The sequence below is a fragment of the Triticum urartu genome, chromosome 5A (genome assembly GCF_056163025.1).
Source record: "Triticum urartu cultivar PI428250 chromosome 5A, HENAU_Tu73, whole genome shotgun sequence".
Taxonomy (NCBI): domain Eukaryota; kingdom Viridiplantae; phylum Streptophyta; class Magnoliopsida; order Poales; family Poaceae; genus Triticum; species Triticum urartu.
In genome coordinates this window covers 557,472,717-557,492,189 of record NC_141877.1, presented here as the reverse complement: position 1 = coordinate 557,492,189, position 19,473 = coordinate 557,472,717, and the positions used below count along the sequence as shown (strand labels likewise).

Below are 19,473 nucleotides of genomic sequence, written 5' to 3'. Positions count from 1 at the left end.
AAGGGCTTTAGAGGCACTTTCGGAGAATGCCTCCGATGCTCAGACCATTCAGGGCGTTTTAGAAGAATGCCTCTATATTCTTTGAGGGTGTTTTCAAATACGCCTGTGAAACTGCACAGGTATATATATATAAATAATAAAAGGAACAACGGTGAAGGCCCCCCCCCCCCCCCGCCCTGTATGTCTGCTGCAGACTACTCTACTTTGCTGGGCGTACATCATATCACGTCTGTCAGTATTGAACAGCAGATGAGGCGCTCGCCTCAAATCATCCCCGTCCGCACAGCTCAACGAAGGTATGGTCATCACGTACAGTCAAACTGAATCAAATGCACATGTTCATTTCCTCTTAGATTAGAGAATCTTTATGAGAAGATGCGCGGCTCACCTTATAAACCGGTAAGATTTTAGCTCGAGGGGGCGGTATGGGACTAATAAACTGCTACGTTGTTTGCGACCAAGGAGTAGCTCACAAAAAAAAGCAGCAGGACTCACGACTCGAACATGCAACCTCTCGGGAAAAAGATTACCACGCCAACCAACCAACCACTCAATTCTCTGTTTATCCTTGAGAAGCTTTACATATAATGTCTCCATCTGGACAGGTGGCTCGCCCGAGTGGAAGGTCGTATAGATAGATATTCGATACATTAGGGGCTCATTTGAAAATCTGACCAAGCTTTCGAAGCGTTTTCCTCCGGAATGCCTTCAAAAGTGCGTGCTGGCAACTTTCAAAACGCCCCCTATACTCTGATCTATTACGGCATTTCTGAAAACGCCTCTCATTCTGTACTGGCATTTCGCGAAATGCTCCATAAACTATTACATATTACTGCACTTTTTCAGAATGCCACTATTTAAGCATGTTTTGAGGCATTTTTTCAGAATGCCTGCTAACGAGGGGCCTTTGAAGGCGTTTTGGACAGAACGCCTTTAAAGAGAGGTAATCCAAGGCACTTCTTTACGGAATCAATAAGTCCCGAACATGCCCTTTTTTAGCATCTCGCCCCGAACGCCCTTCTGACCGTTAGATGACAATACAGATCTTAAAGCATGTCAGGCCAGATACGTCATCTCCTTTTTTGTTCGGAAAAGCAGGCGCCGCCCCCGAACGTTTCCATCCCCCACCCACGTGCGCACTACCTTATCCACTCCTCTCGCCTCGCAGTCCACACCCAAGCAAAACTTCTCCGCGGGGCACGGAGGAGGCGGCCATGCGCCGGCGACGAGGTGGGCCGACTGAGATATCGATCAGATAGGGAGGGGGGTGCCGCTCGGCGTGAGACTCCTCGTCGGCGCCGAGGCGCAGCCAGCGCCATCCCTCCAAGTTCGGCTGGGGACGCTGCGGCCTTCCTCGCTTGCCAGTTCGCCTGCTCGGGACTCTGTCCTAGCCGGAGTTGCGGCGAAGACGAGGCCAGCGTCTGCGCGAAGGAGCGCCACCGGACCAGCCATGGGACGACGCACGGCAGAGATGGGGCGGGCTGCTTTGTCCTTGCCGGAGATCGTTGCGAGACGGAGACGAGGCAGGCGGCGGCGCCGAGGAGCTCCAGCGGTCCCAACATCGGACCACCCCAGGCATTTGTGCTCCCCGACATGGTCACGAACGCGAGCTGCCCTGCTCCCGCCGGGGTGCTTGGAGATCAGCGCCGGTGTCCTAGCCAGAGCTTTGCTTGGTAATGCCCAGCCCCAGAATTGTTCCATTTCTACGATTTTTTCTGTTCTAGCGATGCATACATCACAAGTGAATCGGCTGGGCAGAGGTGAACTAGGCCATTTTGTTTTGAATGTGTCAACTGAAACCAATAGAACAAGTGCTTCTAGGAGTTATTGATTCCGTAGAACAACTTTTTCTGTGTTTTTTCATTACCACTCTTCCAGGACGGAATGTCATTTTGTATGTCCATAGATTTTGTTGTAGTGGTGATAGGCTATGAGTTTTTGAGAAGAAAATAAATGATTCGCAGCTAGATTTGATCGGCTATGTGCGCTGAATTTCTATAGTGGGGAAAGGTACTTTTAGAGTTTGTGGTCATCTTCGTTGAACAACTTCATAGATAGTTAAACTGAAAAGGGATATGGAGTAATCAAAGCTTGCTTTTCGTTTAGAGAGAACGTTTTCAGGACTAAACATGTACTGTACTATACATTTTTCTTAAATTTGCTGTCTCACTGTATATTTTTTCTTAAATTTTCCTGGAAGATGGAAAATATAGTTATCGAATCATGGCAAATTTAGTTCTCGGATCATGTAAAATTCATTGCTTTCTTGCCATGGCAACTTTCGATATTTGGATCATGGCGCAATTTTACTCTACCATGGCAACTAATCTTATCTTCTTGCCATGTAAGCATAAAAAAATTTAGTTAAATTGATGATGGCAAATTTAGTTTACGCATCATAGCAAATTTGCTTCCTTGAAGATGGCAAATTTAGTTATCGAATCATGGAAATTTTAGTTCTCGGATCATGGTAAATTCATTTCTTTCTTGCCATGGCAACTTTTGATTGTTTTAAATTGTCGCAGTAATTCCTTAAATTGTCCAAAACAACACAAAAAGGAAAATATTGCCATGGCAAGTTTTACTAATTATTTCACCATCATTAACATGGCGAATTTACCTACATCCCCCATGGAAATTTTTAATATTTTATTGCCATGGCAAGTTTTACTATTTATTTGCCATGGCAAATTTACCTTTTATTAACATGGCAAATTTACCAAAGTCCCCATGGCAATATTTAGTTTTTATTGTCATGGCAAGTTTTACTGTTTATTTTGAGTTTTTATTAACATAGTAAATTTACCTAAATCCTCATGGTAATATTGAACTTTTATTGCCATGGCAAGTTTTGCTATTTATTTGCCATGGCTAATATACCTTCATTAATATAGTAAATTTACCTAAATCCTCATGGAAATATTTAACTTTTATTGCCATGGCAAGTTTTACTTTTTTTATTTGTCGATGGTAAATTGACCCTTATTAACATGACAATTCTACCTAAATCCCCATGGCAATATTTAACTTTTATTGTCATGGCTAGTTTTACTTTCTATTTTAATTTACCTTTATTAACATGGAAAAATTAGCCTTTTGTTCCACGACAATTTTTATGTGACATACATGACAAATTTACCTTTTTTTCACTCATGACACATTTAGTTCTCTGGAGCATGGCAAGTTTGACTTTTAGTTTTGCAATGGCAAAAATACTTTACATCCACGGCAAATTTTGCCTCTTCCACCGTTCATGGCAATTTTTGCTTCTATTGACTATGGTACATTTACTTTACAAAACATGGCAATTACTACTAAACAAAAGATTGTGCATTTTTTTTCTGCGCCACATGATGGCAATTTTTCATCCACATTTTTTGCCTCTTTAATTATATAGTAAAAATAGCATACAATTTTTTAATCCACATTTCTTGCCATCATGGTAGAGATGCAACATTGCCATGAATTTTTTTTCTTTTTTGCCATTTGCACATAAAGATCTCTTTTTCACCATGGCAAATTTTGCTTATAAAGATTATGGCAAATTTTTTGGCTTCAACCCATAGTGATTTTTTTAGTAGCATCTTGTTCCTTATTTTCTATCTATGACAACAAAATTATTTTTAGACCATTTCAATTTTTTTAGAGTATGGCAAATCTGACCTCTATTATTCACACCCAAAAGTGGGCTTCCTTAGTTTTTGGGTAAACTGGGTTTTATTTTCCTTTTATTTCAACGCAAAAAAAGGCCTAAAGTGATGGTGTTCGGGCTGAGCACACACATGTTCGATCAATCAACCCCCCGTGACGAAAGACTTGTGCGGTAGGGGTCGGGAGATATCGGGGTCCTTTTTGTTTGGCCCAGGAAGCTATTGGTCCTGTCTGGCAGGCGTTCGGGCTGAGGGGTTGTTCGCACCGAACGAAATCATTCGATCCATCGATACTCCCCTGCCGAACGTATCGTTCGGACTGGTGCCTCCCCAGACCGAACGTTCGGCTATTGTCGGTGTCCCTTTTTTAATGCCTTTTAAAAAATGCCTCTGTTTCTCAACGGTGTTGTAGTGTGTGTTCCCGTGCTCTCTCAGCACCCGTCGGCTTGCCGCCAGCTTCTCGACGCCCAGCCCGAGCAGTTGCTCAACGTGGTCCAAAATCGCACGGCCACCAGGGTGGATCGCCCAGAAGAGATCGTTCCACTCAGCACTGATCCCAATGGACTCGAACGCGTCGATCAGACAGCGCTCGATGTTGCTCTTCAGCAGCTTCGGCACCCGGATGGAGACTGTCGGCCATTTTGGGAACGGGGTTCCCAAACTTGCCTGCCCGCGGCCTGCGGCATGGCTCAAAGGGGGCCCAACACGGCCCGTCTTCATCAACATAGACCCAAGACCCTCGCGAGGGGCCAAGCCTCGCGGGGCGGACGACACAGAGATTCCTCAGGCACGGCCTCATCAGGCTGGCTCGCGAGGAGGCAGAGAGATCAAGGCGGGGTACCTCACGAGGTGCCCGTGACGCAAGCCATGACGACCAAGGGTGTCAGGTGGGCGCTAGCCGCGCAGTGTCCTCCTTTCCTCTTTGGTGCAAAGGGAGCAAGCGCAGGCGAGAGCATCAAGCAAAGGCACCCGTTTCGGTGCAACGAGACCAAGACCAGTCCAACGGCAGGGAGGAAGTCATTGTGGAGCCCAAGCCAGCGTCATCACCAGAGCCTTTGGCAGGCGAGGACCAACTTTAGTCAGGATAAGTGTACTAGATGTTCCCCTTCAAAATGGCCAATTGTTGGCGCCCTTCCCGCTCAATATTTGGGAAGAGGCCCAGGGTATTTGCCTATAAATAGGACTAGCCACCCACAGGGTAGAGGGGAGATGGGAGATCGGATCGAAATCAGAGAGAGAATCGAGAAGAGAGAGAGAGAAGGGTGACTGAACTCCTCCTAGCAGTTCATCCCCTCAGCCAAGAACAGACCCTCGCGAGACTGTTCTTCCTTGTATTGCTCATCATCATCAGTCCAAGAGGCAATCCACCACACCACACACTAGAGTAGGGTATTACACCACAACGGTGGCCCGAACCAGTATAAACCCTGTGTCTCTTGTGCTGTTCTTTCCATAGCTTAGATCTTAGCGAGGCGGAGGGGTGCAGGTAGGTAGAAGGCGAAATCTCCGCGCGCACCCCAGTGTTCGAACCTCAAGGGTCTGCCGAAACCCAAAATCCGACATTTGGCGCGCCAGGTAGGGGTGCGCCGGAATCCACCTTCTACCGCTTCGTGTCCCGTCGCGTCGTCATCACCATGTCCGGCGACCAGGCGGGCAACCCAGATCCATGGGCGGCGTGGCCTGCCCGCGCAGAGCCGCTCGCCTCGGGCGACCCCGTGCCCCAGGCAGCTCGCGGTCCGCAGGGCGCTGCGGGCCGCGGGCGACGCGGACAGGATTCGACAGCTCTCACACCGCGGCAGGCGCGGTCGGCAGCAAGGGCCTCCAATCACGCCGCGACCACGACACCATACACCTGCCGGGAGCAGGCGAACTCGAGGGCCGCGCTCACGGTGGCCCGAGAGCTGCTGCAGTGCAGGCTGCTGGAGGGCGGCCGCGACGTGCTGCTGGAGCGGGTGGCAGAGCTCCTGGGCTTCGCCGCCTCGGGGGCTCACCCCTTCTGCACCCAGCTCCCATCTCAAGCCCAGGGCGGCCCGCGCGGGGCTTCACGCGCGCCCGCGGGCTCCAAGGCTACCCCAACGCCAGTGAAGCTGTTGGCACCGGACCGGCGGCGGCGATGCCCCCGCTCCCGGTCCGTGAAGAAGAAGGACTCGACCCGACCGCGGCCCCAGTGGACAGCCGCGCTACCACCCCACGGTGGGCGCGTCAAGTAGGACTGCGTGGCACGTGGAGCACTACGGCGTGGCCTTCGGGATGACGGCGCCAGAAGAATACGTGCCCCTCATGATGGACCAAGGACACCCTCACGAGGGCGAACAAGGCTTGCTCCTTAGCCCAAGCTGGGGGGACGAGGCGCCAGAAGCTGAGCCCTTCCAGGAGCCCCGGGACGGTCCCACTGGCCACGCTGGAGGCAACGATTATCGTGTACCGCTAATTCCTCAGGAGCAGGCATACGCTAATCATGGATCGCAGGAGGTGCAGGTCGCCACAGCGAGCAGCTGCCCCTCTCCCACAGTCTCCTACCCCTCGGGAGGAGGGCGCAGGGGGCTGCAGGAGAGGGGCCGAGATCCGACATCACCACCGCGGCGTTCGGAGCAAGGTGTTCTCAGGAGGTAGGCCCTCTGCTGGGGAGGTGCCTCAGGGCCTGCCCCTGGCGGAGGATCCATGGTCGTCGGGGGAACCGCTGGCGACCGCTCTACCCCATCGGCGGCGTCCTGGTTTCCGGTCGTCGTTGATGGCACTAGGGTGTGGCGCAAGGCGGGGCCCTCGTCTGGCGATATGAAGCAAGACCGATACCTGTGAAGAAGGCCCAGTGCCTGTGAAGCTCGCCGCCCCATGACACTCTCACGTAATAATGAGTGGGGCTGTACACGCCCCGGAGTCTCAGGGGTGCCGGCCTCAGGCCCTGGGGCTCCCTCCCACGCCCAGTGGCAGCACTTAGCTCTGCGCTGGTGAGAAGACGTCCAAGACTATATTAGGTGCCGGACGCGGCCTTTTGTCTGCTTTCATTGCTTTTTCCTTTGGTTGTCGCTTTCCCCTACTGGATTCAAGTTGGATTCGAATTTGAGATTTGCGTGTGTTCGGGGAAGGGGTGCTTAGTCTCGTTCGAGCAATTTCTCGCGTTTTGATTATCACTTCGCCTCAGTTGCCTCCCCTCGTGAGCCCCTCGCGAGCCGGGTCAGGCCCAGCTTGCGCGCAGCCCAGACTGCCGCCGCCGCGTCCTTTCAGGAGGGTTTTTTACTGCAGATCCTACGGATTCGATCAGGGAACACTCGGGACACCACAACCTCCCACAGGCTACCTCAGGGCCCGCACGGGACAAAGATAAATTAGCCGACAAATGCGTCGCTTAAGCCAACCACTTGGCGTGGGCGCATGGGCAATGTAACGTCTACTAATACGATGAACACAAGTTTTACATGAGGGGCTCCCCCTCCAAAATGCTGTCACAGCCATCAGGCAAAAACCTGAGTTCTATTCATGCAGGGTAAGGAAGCAGGAACGATGCACAACCAGTCAGATAAATCCCCCAATGCGTCCTCAGGAGCACCACCCGAACCGTTGCTGGCGTCGTTGTCTGAAGCGAAGGCCCTGACAAGAGCATCCACATTGTCTTCCACCCAGTGCGCCAGGTCGTCTCGGACGGCCCGGGGGACTGGAGCGATGGCGGCGTCGAAATCGAAGTGGGGATCCATGTTCCGGAGATGGCTGAAGACGCGAGAAAAGGCGCGCCCGAGCAGGGCGCGGCTCCTCTCTTCCACCAACCTGTCAGCCCTGACCGACCGCGCCTCCAGCTGCGTCACCACGTCGGTGAAGAACTGAAAGTTGCCGGCGTAGTTGACTGCGTGCGGCTCGCCAACAGCCGCCTCGCAGATGTTGCCCAAGACTGTGTTGGCTCTCTCCCGGAGCGTGGTGAGCATGGGGCCGTGCTCATGCTCCAGGATCCGCCGCTGACGTATCTCGTCCGCATTCTGGCGTGCGACGACCTCAGCCTCCTCCACCCGCTGACGAAGAAGGAGCACCTCGGCCTGGGAGGTGGTTGACTCCCCTTGCGCTACCTCAAGGGCGGCCCGAAAAGTATCGGCCCACCGCGTCGCTTCCTCCAGCTTGGCCCTCAAGGCAGCAGTCCTACCTTCAGCCTCGGCCCGGATCAACCCCAGCCTCTCCTCGAAATCGTGCTCGAGGTTCAAGCGCGCCATCGCCACCCGACGTCCGACCTCCTCCAGGACACGGGCTTCCCGTGCAGCGACATCATCCTCCGCCTGCGTCACCAAGCGCTCCCTCGTCTCCAGACGCTCGTACTCGCGGGTACGTTCGGCGGCTTCCAATGTCAGCGCCTCCTCACGCTTCTGGAGCTCTGCTGGGTCGCCAGAGGCCACCTTCATCGACGCGAGGGCTGCCTCGCGCAGCTCCACTTGCTCCTCCAGTGAGCGGCACCAGGCTAGGAGCTCCCGAGCCCGCTCCTCCGCCGCCTCTCGCCGCCGGTCAGCTTCCCGGGCCTCCTCAGCGGCCCAAGATCGGGCCTCCCGAGAGGCCACCAGCGACGCCTTCGCCTCTGCATCGTCAAGATCGCGCTGACGGTGCGCAAGGGCGATGGCGCCCTCCAGCTCGCGCCTCTCTGCAGCCAGGCGCAGGCCCTCGGCCTCAAGGCGCGCGTCTTCATCAGCAAGCTCCTCACCAAGCAGGCTCACCGCGTCAGCCGCCCTTCGAAGGAATCCTTGGCGAAGAGCGCAACGCTCCCGGGCGCGCTCGAGCACGTCTTTCACACCATCATCTGCCCCAAGCAAGCGCCGGGGGCCACGAATCAGCACTCCCCCTCCAGTCAGGGGGCTAGGGGCTGGCACCCTCCCGACGGCCGGGCACGCCACGGCAGAAGCCCGGCCTGGAGCCAGCCCGTCCCCACATGAAGAGCGCAGGGAGCGCCTCAGCCAATCGCAGTCCACGACCAGGCGAGAAGCCCACGGCAGGCTGGCTATGCCACGAAAAGGCCCGCGAAGGAGGATTGCGAGGTGCGCAGGGCCACGATGCGCCTCGGGACGGTTCGCCTCTCCGAACGCCCTCACCACAAGGGCTCTGCTGCTCGGAGCGCTTGAGGACGGTGGAGGGGGCGAAGCCAAGGGGGAAGGCACCTCAGCCGTCTCCGCGAGCTCAGTTGGAAGGGGCCCGCGGAGCAAGGATCAGTAAAAGCAACAGAAGGATCGGGAGCTGGGAAAGGAGAAGGCTTACTCATCAGTGGCGAAGTACTTCCTACGCTTCAGCAGACGACAAGGGTAATCGTCGCCCAGGGCCTCCCTTCTCTTCCAGAGGGCCTCAAAGTCCACGCGGAAGCGGCCCAAGAGTTGAGCGCAGGGATCAACCTGCGACGAAGACGGAGCGTCAAGGCGATCCGCGTCAGGGGCGCCTGCCTGATGCGCGCTGCCAATCGCCTCGCCAAGAGAAGCGGCTGGAGCCTCAGGGGCCTCAGTCGCAGGCGCTGAGGGCAGCAGCTTGCCACCCTCAGCCTCAGCGGCACGGGCCCCAAGAGCTGCTCCCTCATGAGCATCGCCCGGCGCTGTCACCCCGTCGGGAGCCCCCTCGGCCTCTGGCGCCTCATGCCTCCCTGCTCCGCCACTTGAGGAAGAGTCGCCTTGGCCGACTGGAAGGGCAGTCACCATCACTGGGTTCTCGCGAGACCCCTGGAGGCCGGCGGGGTGCGGCCCCCACTCATCAAAGATAGGCATCTGATTCACAAAATCGTCCCTGTTCTGACAGAGGTACAGCAGGGCCCCTCCCTGCTGGATGCTGCCAGGGTTGGGGTCCCCAGTCAGGATCAAGAGCACTATCCTCAGCACTTCAGGCGTCAGGTCCTCTTCCTAGAGCCTCATACGATCATCACGCCCGCTGAAGGCCCACATCCGGCGGGAGTGGCGTTGGAGAGGAGCAATGCGGCGAAGCAGGAACTTCTTCACCACCTTGGGCGCTGTCACGCCAAGCGACCACAAGAACGCGAAGCGGTGCCAGATGAAGACGAGCCGGGGGCTCTCAAGCGTCTCCTGGCCCCAGCCCGAATTGGGGACAGCAGGCGAAGTTGGCTCCGATAGCAGGGGGTTGGGCACCCCTACATCCACATACAACCACCGCTCGCGGAACCCAGCCGCAGGCGGAGGGAGCCTGAAGTCAATCCCTGAGGCCGCTGTCTCAGACGCGACAGCGAAGCTCACGCACGCCGAGCATTGGGTAGGGTCGACAAGACGTAGAGAGAAGAAGTGGCGCAGCAAGGCAACCGAAGGAAGGATGCCCATCATTGCCTCGCAAACAAAGGTGAAGACCGAAAGAAGGGTGATGGATTCAGGACCCAGATGCATCATGTGGATCTGATAGTGGGAAAGTACGGCATTGAAGAAATCAGAAAAGGGGGGAACCAGACCCGCCCGCAGGGCGTCGGCAAAATACTGGACCTCGGTGACTATCCTGTCGATGGAGAAGTGGGACGCGGGCCAGGCCATCGTCCTCCCGCATTTGTTGAAGATAGTGGCCAAAGCCGAGCTGACCTTGCCCAAGCCCTCGGCGGGGGCCGCCAACGGCGGCGAGCAAGGCGGAGGCATGGGTTTCTTCCCTCTTCCCTTCTTCGTCGGAGCCATGGCGATGGGAAGGGGGGGAGGTTCGAGATTGGGTTGAAAATAGAAGCTGCAGTTCGAGCGGAGGAAGGACAGAGGACGCTCGAGCAACAAAAAGGGAAGCGGCTGTGTACGACTACGAGTCCGCCTAGCATGGCGCAAAATAAGGGGGCGTGGGGGAACAGTGTCGCCCATGTCCAATCAACCGCCACGCGGTGCCCAAGGCCGCAGGCTGTTAGGGCCCGCGGCGCTTCGCTCTTACCCTTTCGCCTTCCTACACGGCCAAGTCCGGGCGCGCTTTGGGCGCGGCGCTTCGCTCGTCATTGTCTGAAGCGAAGGCCCTGACAAGAGCATCCACATTGTCTTCCACCCAGTGCGCCAGGTCGTCTCGGACGGCCCGGGGAACTGGGGCGATGGCGGCGTCGAAATCAAAGTGGGGATCCATATTCCGGAGATGGCTGAAGACGCGAGAAAAGGCGCGCCCGAGCAGGGCGCGGCTCCTCTCTTCCACCGACCTGTCAGCCCTGACCGACCGCGCCTCCAGCTGCATCACCACGTCGGTGAAGAACTGAAAGTTGCCGGCATAGTTGACTGCGTGCGGCTCGCCAACAGCCGCCTCGCAGATGTTGCCCAAGGCTGTGTTGGCTCTCTCCCGGAGCGTGGTGAGAATGGGGCCGTGCTCATGCTCCAGGATCCGCCGCTGACGTATCTCGTCCGCATTCTGGCGTGCGACGACCTCAGCCTCCTCCACCCGCTGACGAAGAAGGAGCACCTCGGCCTGGGAGGTGGTTGACTCCCCTTGAGCTATCTCAAGGGCGGCCCGAAAAGTATCGGCCCGCCGCGTCGCTTCCTCCAGCTTGGCCCTCAAGGCAGCAGTCCTACCTTCAGCCTCGGCCCGGATCAACCCCAGCCTCTCCTCGAAATCGTGCTCGAGGTTCAAGCGCGCCATCACCACCCGACGTCCGACCTCCTCCAGGACACGGGCTTCCCGTGCAGCGACATCATCCTCCGCCTGCGTCACCAAGCGCTCCCTCGTCTCCAGACGCTCGTACTCACGGGTACGTTCGGCGGCTTCCAGCGTCAGCGCCTCCTCACGCTTCTGGAGCTCTGCTGGGTCGCCAGAGGCCACCTTCATCGACGCGAGGGCTGCCTCGCGCAGCTCCACTTGCTCCTCCAGTGAGTGGCACCAGGCTAGGAGCTCCCGAGCCCGCTCCTCCGCCGCCTCTCGCCGTCGGTCAGCTTCCCGGGCCTCCTCAGCGGCCCAAGATCGGGCCTCCCGAGAGGCCACCAGCGACGCCTTCGCCTCTGCGTCGTCAAGATCGCGCTGACGGTGCACAAGGGCGATGGCGCCCTCCAGCTCGCGCCTCTCTGCAGCCAGGCGCAGGCCCTCGGCCTCAAGGCGCGCGTCTTCATCAGCAAGCTCCTCACCAAGCAGGCTCACCGCGTCAGCCGCCCTTCGAAGGAATCCTTGGCGAAGAGCGCAACGCTCCCGGGCGCGCTCGAGCACGTCTTCCACACCATCATCTGCCCCAAGCAAGCACCGGGGGCCACGAATCAGCACTCCCCCTCCAGTCAGGGGGCTAGGGGCTGGCACCCTCCCGACGGCCGGGCACGCCACGGCAGAAGCCCGGCCTGGAGCCAGCCCGTCCCCAGATGAAGAGCGCAGGGAGCGCCTCAGCCAATCGCAGTCCACGACCAGGCGAGAAGCCCACGGCAGGCTGGCTATGCCACGAAAAGGCCCGCGAAGGAGGATTGCGAGGTGCGCAGGGCCACGATGCGCCTCGGGACGGTTCGCCTCTCCGAACGCCCTCACCACAAGGGCTCTGCTGCTCGGAGCGCTTGAGGACGGTGGAGGGGGCGAAGCCAAGGGGGACGACACCTCAGCCGTCTCCGCGAGCTCAGTTGGAAGGGGCCTGCGGAGCAAGGATCAGTAAAAGCAACAGAAGGATCGGGAGCTGGGAAAGGAGAAGGCTTACTCATCAGTGGCGAAGTACTTCCTACGCTTCAGCAGGCGACAAGGGTAATCGTCGCCCAGGGCCTCCCTTCTCTTCCAGAGGGCCTCAAAGTCCACGCGGAAGCGGCCCAAGAGTTGAGCCCAGAGATCAACCTGCGACGAAGACGGAGCGTCAAGGCGATCCGCGTCAGGGGCGCCTGCCTGATGCGCGCTGCCAATCGCCTCGCCAAAAGAAGCGGCTGGAGCCTCAGGGGCCTCAGTCGCAGGCGCTGAGGGCAGCAGCTTGCCACCCTCAGCCTCAGCGGCACGGGCCCCAAGAGCTGCTCCCTCATGAGCATCGCCCGGCGCTGTCACCCCGTCGGGAGCCCCCTCGGCCTCTGGCGCCTCATGCCTCCCTGCTCCGCCACTTGAGGAAGAGTCGCCTTGGCCGACTGGAAGGGCAGTCACCATCACTGGGTTCTCGCGAGACCCCTGGAGGCCGGCGGGGTGCGGCCCCCACTCATCAAAGATAGGCATCTGATTCACAAAATCGCCCCTGTTCTGGCAGAGGTACAGCAAGGCCCCTCCCTGCTGGATGCTGCCAGAGTTGGGGTCCCCAGTCAGGATCAAGAGCACTATCCTCAGCACTTCAGGCGTCAGGTCCTCTTCCTGGAGCCTCATACGATCATCACGCCCGCTGAAGGCCCACATCCGGCGGGAGTGGCGTTGGAGAGGAGCAATGCGGCGAAGCAGGAACTCCTTCACCACCTTGGGCGCTGTCACGCCAAGCGACCTCAAGAACGCGAAGCGGTGCCAGATGAAGACGAGCCGGGGGCTCTCAAGCGTCTCCTGGCCCCAGCCCGAATTGGGGACAGCAGGCGAAGTTGGCTCCGATAGCAGGGGGTTGGGCACCCCTACATCCACATACAGCCACCGCTCGCGGAACCCAGCCGCAGGCGGAGGGAGCCTGAAGTCAATCCCTGAGGCCGCTGTCTCAGACGCGACAGCGAAGCTCACGCACGCCGAGCATTGGGTAGGGTCGACAAGACGTAGAGAGAAGAAGTGGCGCAGCAAGGCAACCGAAGGAAGGATGCCCATCATTGCCTCGCAAACAAAGGCGAAGACCGAAAGAAGGGTGATGGATTCAGGACCCAGATGCATCATGTGGATCTGATAGTGGGAAAGCACGGCATTGAAGAAATCAGAAAAGGGGGGAACCAGACCCGCCCGCAGGGCGTCGGCAAAATACTGGACCTCGGTGACTATCCTGTCGATGGAGAAGTGGGACGCGGGCCAGGCCGTCGTCCTCCCGCATTTGTTGAAGATAGTGGCCAGAGCCGAGCTGACCTTGCCCAAGCCCTCGGCGGGGGCCGCCAACGGCGGCGAGCAAGGCGGAGGCATGGGTTTCTTCCCTCTTCCCTTCTTCGTCGGAGCCATGGCGATGGGAAGGGGGGGAGGTTCGAGATTGGGTTGAAAACAGAAGCTGCAGTTCGAGCGGAGGAAGGACAGAGGACGCTCGAGCAACAAAAAGGGAAGCGGCTGTGTACGACTACGAGTCCGCCTAGCATGGCGCAAAATAAAGGGGCGTGGGGGAACAGTGTCGCTCATGTCCAATCAACCGCCACGCGGCGCCCAAGGCCGCAGGCTGTTAGGGCCCGCGGCGCTTCGCTCTTACCCTTTCGCCTTCCTACACGGCCAAGTCCGGCCGCGCTTTGGGCCCGGGGGCTACTGTCGGCGTTCTGGGAACGGGGGTCCCAGACTTGCCTGCCTGCGGCCTGCGGCATGGCTCAAAGGGGGCCCAGCACGGCCCGTCTTCATCAACACAGACCCAAGACCCTCGCGAGGGGCCAAGCCTCGCGGGGCGGACGACACGGAGCTTCCTCAGGCACGGCCTCATCAGGCTGGCTCGCGAGGAGGCGAAGAGATCAAGGCGGGGTACCTCACGAGGTGCCCGTGACGCAAGCCATGATGACCAAGGGTGTCAAGCGGGCGCTAGCCGCGCAGTGTCCTCCTTTCCTCTTTGGTGCAAAGGAAGCAAGCGCAGGCGAGAGCATCAAGCAAAGGCACCCGTTTCGGTGCAACGAGACCAAGACCAGTCCAACGGCAGGGAGGAAGTCATTGTGGAGCCCAAGCCAGCGTCACCACCAGAGCCTTTGGCAGGCGAGGACCAACTTTAGTTAGGATAAGTGTACTAGATGTTCCCCTTCAAAATGGCCAATTGTTGGCGCCCTTCCCGCTCAATATTTTGGAAGAGGCCCAGGGTCTTTGCCTATAAATAGGACTAGCCACTCACAGGGTAGAGGGGAGATGGGAGATCGGATCGAAATCAGAGAGAGAATGGAGAAGAGAGAGAGAAGGGTGACTGAACTCCTCCTGGCAGTTCATCCCCTCAGCCAAGAACAGACCCTCGCGAGGTTGTTCTTCCTTGTATTGCTCATCATCATCAGCCCAAGAGGCAATCCACCACATCACACACTGGAGTAGGGTATTACACCACAACGGTGGCCCGAACCAGTATAAACCCTGTGTCTCTTGTGCTGTTCTTTCCATAGTTTAGATCTTAGCGAGGCGGAGGGGTGCAGATAGGTATAAGGCGAAATCTCCGCACGCACCCCAGTATTCGAACCTCAAAGGTCTGCCGGAACCCGAAATCCGACAGAGGTGGAAGTCGAGGCCGCCTTTCATGAGCCGCATGGTGATCTCGTCCTCGGTCTCCGGTATCGTCGTCTGCATGGCGAAAACCATCTCGAACAGCGGGTGCTCGATGGAGTCAACGGGGTCGGCACCGACGATGACCGCGCCCGCGCCGTCGCCGAATATGCCGTGGCCGAGGATGGTGTCGAGGTGACCCTCCTGGGGCCCGTAGAACGCGATGAGGGTGAGCTCGGAGCAGGCCACGAGGACGCGTGCGCCGCGGCTGTTCTCGGCGAGCTCCTTGGCGAGCTGCAGCGCCCTGCCGCCACCGGAGCAGCCGTTGAGGCTGAGGATGGTGCGGGACATGGTGGGGCGGAGGCCGAGCAGCGACGCCAGGCGGAGGTCGGCGCTGGGGGCCTTCCCGCCGGAGTAGGTGCTGAAGACGAGGTGCGTGACGTCGGCGGCCGAGCGTCCCCACTCGGCGATGGCCTTGGCCGCCGCGGACGCGGCGAGCTCGGGCACCGCGGCCGACGCCATGTCTATCCGCGCGTCGAGGGTCGGCAGCGCGCGGTCGGTGAAGTCCGGGTGCGCGCCGAGGAGCTCCTCGTCGAGGTGCGCGTAGCGCCTCTCGATGCCCGATTTCTTACCTGGACAGGAGAACATTTTAGATTAGCAGTTAGCTCACCGCAAAGATGCATGCATGCATTTGGAAACGTACGCCCGTACGTGTAGGAGCTAGGTTTACGTTGCAGGGCATGCATGGGCTTACATATTCTCTTGAGCTTGTCCTTGAGGTCGGCATGGTGCTCGCTGTTGGTGACGCGGAAGTAGTAGTCGGTGTAGTCGTCCTAGAGCATGGAGCTCGCCGGGTTCGCCGTGCCGATGGCGAGCACGGCCGCCGGGCCGTCCGCGCGCTGCACGCGACGGATCTGCTGGACGGTTGCCATGGACGTAGTACGTATGTCGATCGCTGCGCGCCTCGGACTACGTGGTTAGCTAGCTTTTTTTTTTTCAAGATCACGTGGCTAGCAGCTTTGTAGACTTGCTTATTGTTTTTTGAAGGATCACAGGTCTTATATTTACCAAGAGGACTGCCATGTAATAAGTACTATCACTTATCGGTCTTCTTTATAATTTGTGATAAATATTGATCAAAGATGTAACTAACAAAATGTTAGTAGTGCATGTTAAAAAAAATTATATCGTTGGATTCGTATCTAAACATACTTTTCAATGATGTAATTTTTTATAACATATATGAACATTTTGTTAGTTAAATTTATGAACAAATTTGGCACAGAATATAACAAGGAACAGTAAACCAGAACGTGAAGTCAAAATAGCGTGAATAGCGACCTATAATAGCAAATAAATTTTGTCTTTTTTGCTGTGAAGACAACGTTGGTTCTTTTTTGATGAAAATTTATATACTAATGCGCAAGTAAGTCAAGTTTAATCTAAAAATACTTTTAAACTATTTTGACTTTTTGTTTAATTATTTTTTAAAAAATACCTTATATAGGGTGTATATACATGCAAGAGCCGAAGAGTATTTCCCCTCAACTGCACGGAAGACGGAACATCCCGATACTTTGTGTGCCCGAGTTCTTGAAGGGCAAGTACTACCCACACACTGATTTCTTACAAGCTACAGCGCCTGCTCGTGCTTCGTCGACGTGGAAGGCGATCGTGGCTGGCAGGAAAGCCTTGGATATTGGTCTGATTCATAGAGTTGGCGACGGCTTGTCAATTTCCACATGGAATGATCAATGTATTCCAAATACAGCGACCCTGAAACCTGCTGGCCGGTTGGGTACTGCAGCTCTACCACGGGTTTCTGACTTGATCGATGAATACACAGGTAATTGAAACGTGGAGTTAGTCTGTCAAAATTTTCTTCACCATGATGCTGAAGCTATTTTGAATATTCCGCTGAATCCAGCCGGTGGTGAGGATACTTTGGCGTGGGCATTTGAAAAGTCAGGACAATATACTGTTAAATCAGCGTATCGCTCTCTCGTGACTCGCAACGAGCTTAGCTCTCTAGAGGAAGGGACGATTACAGAAACCTCATCAGCTAACAAACAGTTATGGACTGCACTATGGAAACTACATGTGATACCCATGGTTCGAGTGTTCTGGTGACGAGTGCTACGTGGTATTCTCCCGGACTGCATGACCTTGAAGTATCGACATATAAAACCTATTGGCCGGTGCCACGTTTGCAAGGCCATGGATGAGACACTTATGCATGCTCTGATCTCTTGTACACATGCAAAAAAATTATGGATTGCGGCCAAGGATCGTTTTGATATTCATATGCCGAGGCTACATCCAGACACGTGGGCGCATGACATTCTGTTGGATCAGATGTTCTCCAACGACGCCAGATGTAAGATCATAACCACCATGCACTCTATTTGGTCTTCTCGCAATAGATGGACTGATGATCGGAAGGGTTATGAACCAATGATGGCAATCAAACGGGTTCATGAGAATCTCTCTCTCCTAGAGATTCCAGAGCACCGGATAGCTTCAACTTCCGGTCTGCTTTGGAGACCTCCTGAGGCAGGATGGATCAAGATAAACACTGACGATTCAGTGTTTGATGATGCACCTGCGGATGGAGCAGGAGGAGTAGCACGATCTCACCTAGCTTTCTTGGGAGCTTGGTGTAAGCCATTGCCGGGTGTCTCGGACCCTTTCATTTCGGAGTTGTTGGCTCTACGGGAGGGGGTAATCTTTGCCCATCTACGAGGATACTCACATGTGGTAATGGAGATTGACTGCTTGGAGCTAGTCAATCAATGGAACTCGCGCGGCAATTCTCTGTCAATTGCGGCGCCTATCTTTAGAGAATTAGAGGGCATTGTGCCTAATTTTGTTTCATTCTCGGTTCATCATGTTGGTAGAGAACGTAATGTACCGGCCTATCTATGTGCACAACGTGCTTGTACACTCGATGGTACGGATAGCTGGCTAGATACTAGTCCGGATTTCCTTCTCGGTTGCCTACGGGCAGATTGTAACCGTCTACTCTTGATTTAATATAGTCCTGATCTCGATGAAAAAAAACTGCACGGTCAAGCTAGAACGCAGATGCACTAGCCCCGTTTTCGTGGGAGTTGTGAGCCCCTGTTGTGCACAACGACGACTGTTTTGGGTGGCCTCAATTTCTTCAATTGGCCTTACCTTATTTGATCGCGCTAATAGAGACCTGGACGTCGCCACGAAACCAGGTCGTGTGTGACCGCAAACATCTTTTGATGCGGTTAGCACCAGATGTCATGTCACGGTCGTTGAACTTCTAATGCAGAACCTTTTCCAAACGGGAATGTTATCTGGCTGACGTCGGCTTTAGTAATCTCTGTAGTCTGCCGTTGGATGGCCGCACGGATCTTGAAGCAGGGGAGAGGAGACACACCATCTCTGAAACTTGTTCGCTAGAAATAAAAGCGGCGAACGCTCTCCCATCCAAACAAACCTGCCCACCGCACCGCACTGGCTAGCACCTCAGCCTCCACCCGGGACACCTAGGGTTGAATTGATTTGAATCCCGGTTTCTCTTTTTTACTTGATGGCAAAAATAATGCCAATGTTGTTTTACATGCTTGGTAAATTCACAAAAAAATATATATACATGCAATACTTTGCACTGGGACAAATGCTCATCTCCGCAATTGTTTTGATTTATTTTATAAATTTTTAGAAACCAAATTATATGCCAATTTTATTTTCATCCATCATTCCAAATTTGCCATGTTTCTATGGCAGATATATTTACACATGATGGCAAAAAATCAACCATTGCAATTTTAATAATTATACCATGATAGCTCTGTTGTAGGCACCATGTCAATTTGATTATATACACCATGGTAGATTTTTGTACGTAGCATGTCAATTTCATTATTTAGACCATGGCAATTTTTTCAGTTAGACCATGACAATTTTATTAAATAGACCATGGTAGTTGTATTATAGTTACCATGGTAATTTAAAATTTTAGACTATGGCGTTCTTATTATGTAGACCATGAGTTTTTTCCTTAAATTTCAGATGCTTTTGTGATACACCCCCGCCTTAATTTGCCATGTAGCTATTACAAAAAATTTAGAACTTGCCAGGATTTTTAGGAAATACGTTAGTTGTGCAAAATTGCCATGTGATCATTAGATACATTTTCATGCTTTCCCATGTTTCTAGATAACATTCTTTTCTTTTCGATTTTGCCATGCGACTACTTTTACTTTAACAGTGTTATTTCTATGATATATAACATGGCAAATTTGTTTCTGTTTTTATAAGATAGAAAAAATATATTAAAACTTGAATCTTGAAATAACCAAACATTTTGGAGCATGGCATTTTTTAGAGCTGATCTTAGATCATGCATTTTTTTAGAGTTGTTTAGATCATGCCATTTTTTGTTATTTTACATCATGACAATTTTGTTTGTAGTTTTATTATGTACATCATGGCAATTTTGTGTTGTTTACCTTATTCAAAAACAAGGTCCTACAGACATCATGGAAAATATTTTCATTTATTTTATTTTATTTTATTCTTGTACAAGGGAATGTTGATTGGACCTGGTGGCCTAGCAACGGAACCGCCTGGCCGTTTAGTTCGTGTTTCGGGCGCGGGGGGGGGGGGGGGGGGG

The 19,473-nt window shown here is 54.6% G+C and overlaps 2 pseudogenes across 1 annotated transcript; one reads left to right on the top strand and one right to left on the bottom strand.

The window, feature by feature from the left end:
- The first annotated feature begins 1,115 nt into the window (after positions 1-1,115).
- LOC147972843 (uncharacterized) lies at positions 1,116-17,128 on the top strand (annotated as a pseudogene). Its single transcript, XR_015602684.1, has 3 exons — positions 1,116-1,673; positions 16,333-16,671; positions 16,753-17,128. The product of XR_015602684.1 is annotated as an uncharacterized LOC147972843 (transcript).
- LOC147972844 (bisdemethoxycurcumin synthase pseudogene) lies at positions 14,701-16,297 on the bottom strand (annotated as a pseudogene).
- Positions 17,129-19,473: the final 2,345 nt, after the last annotated feature.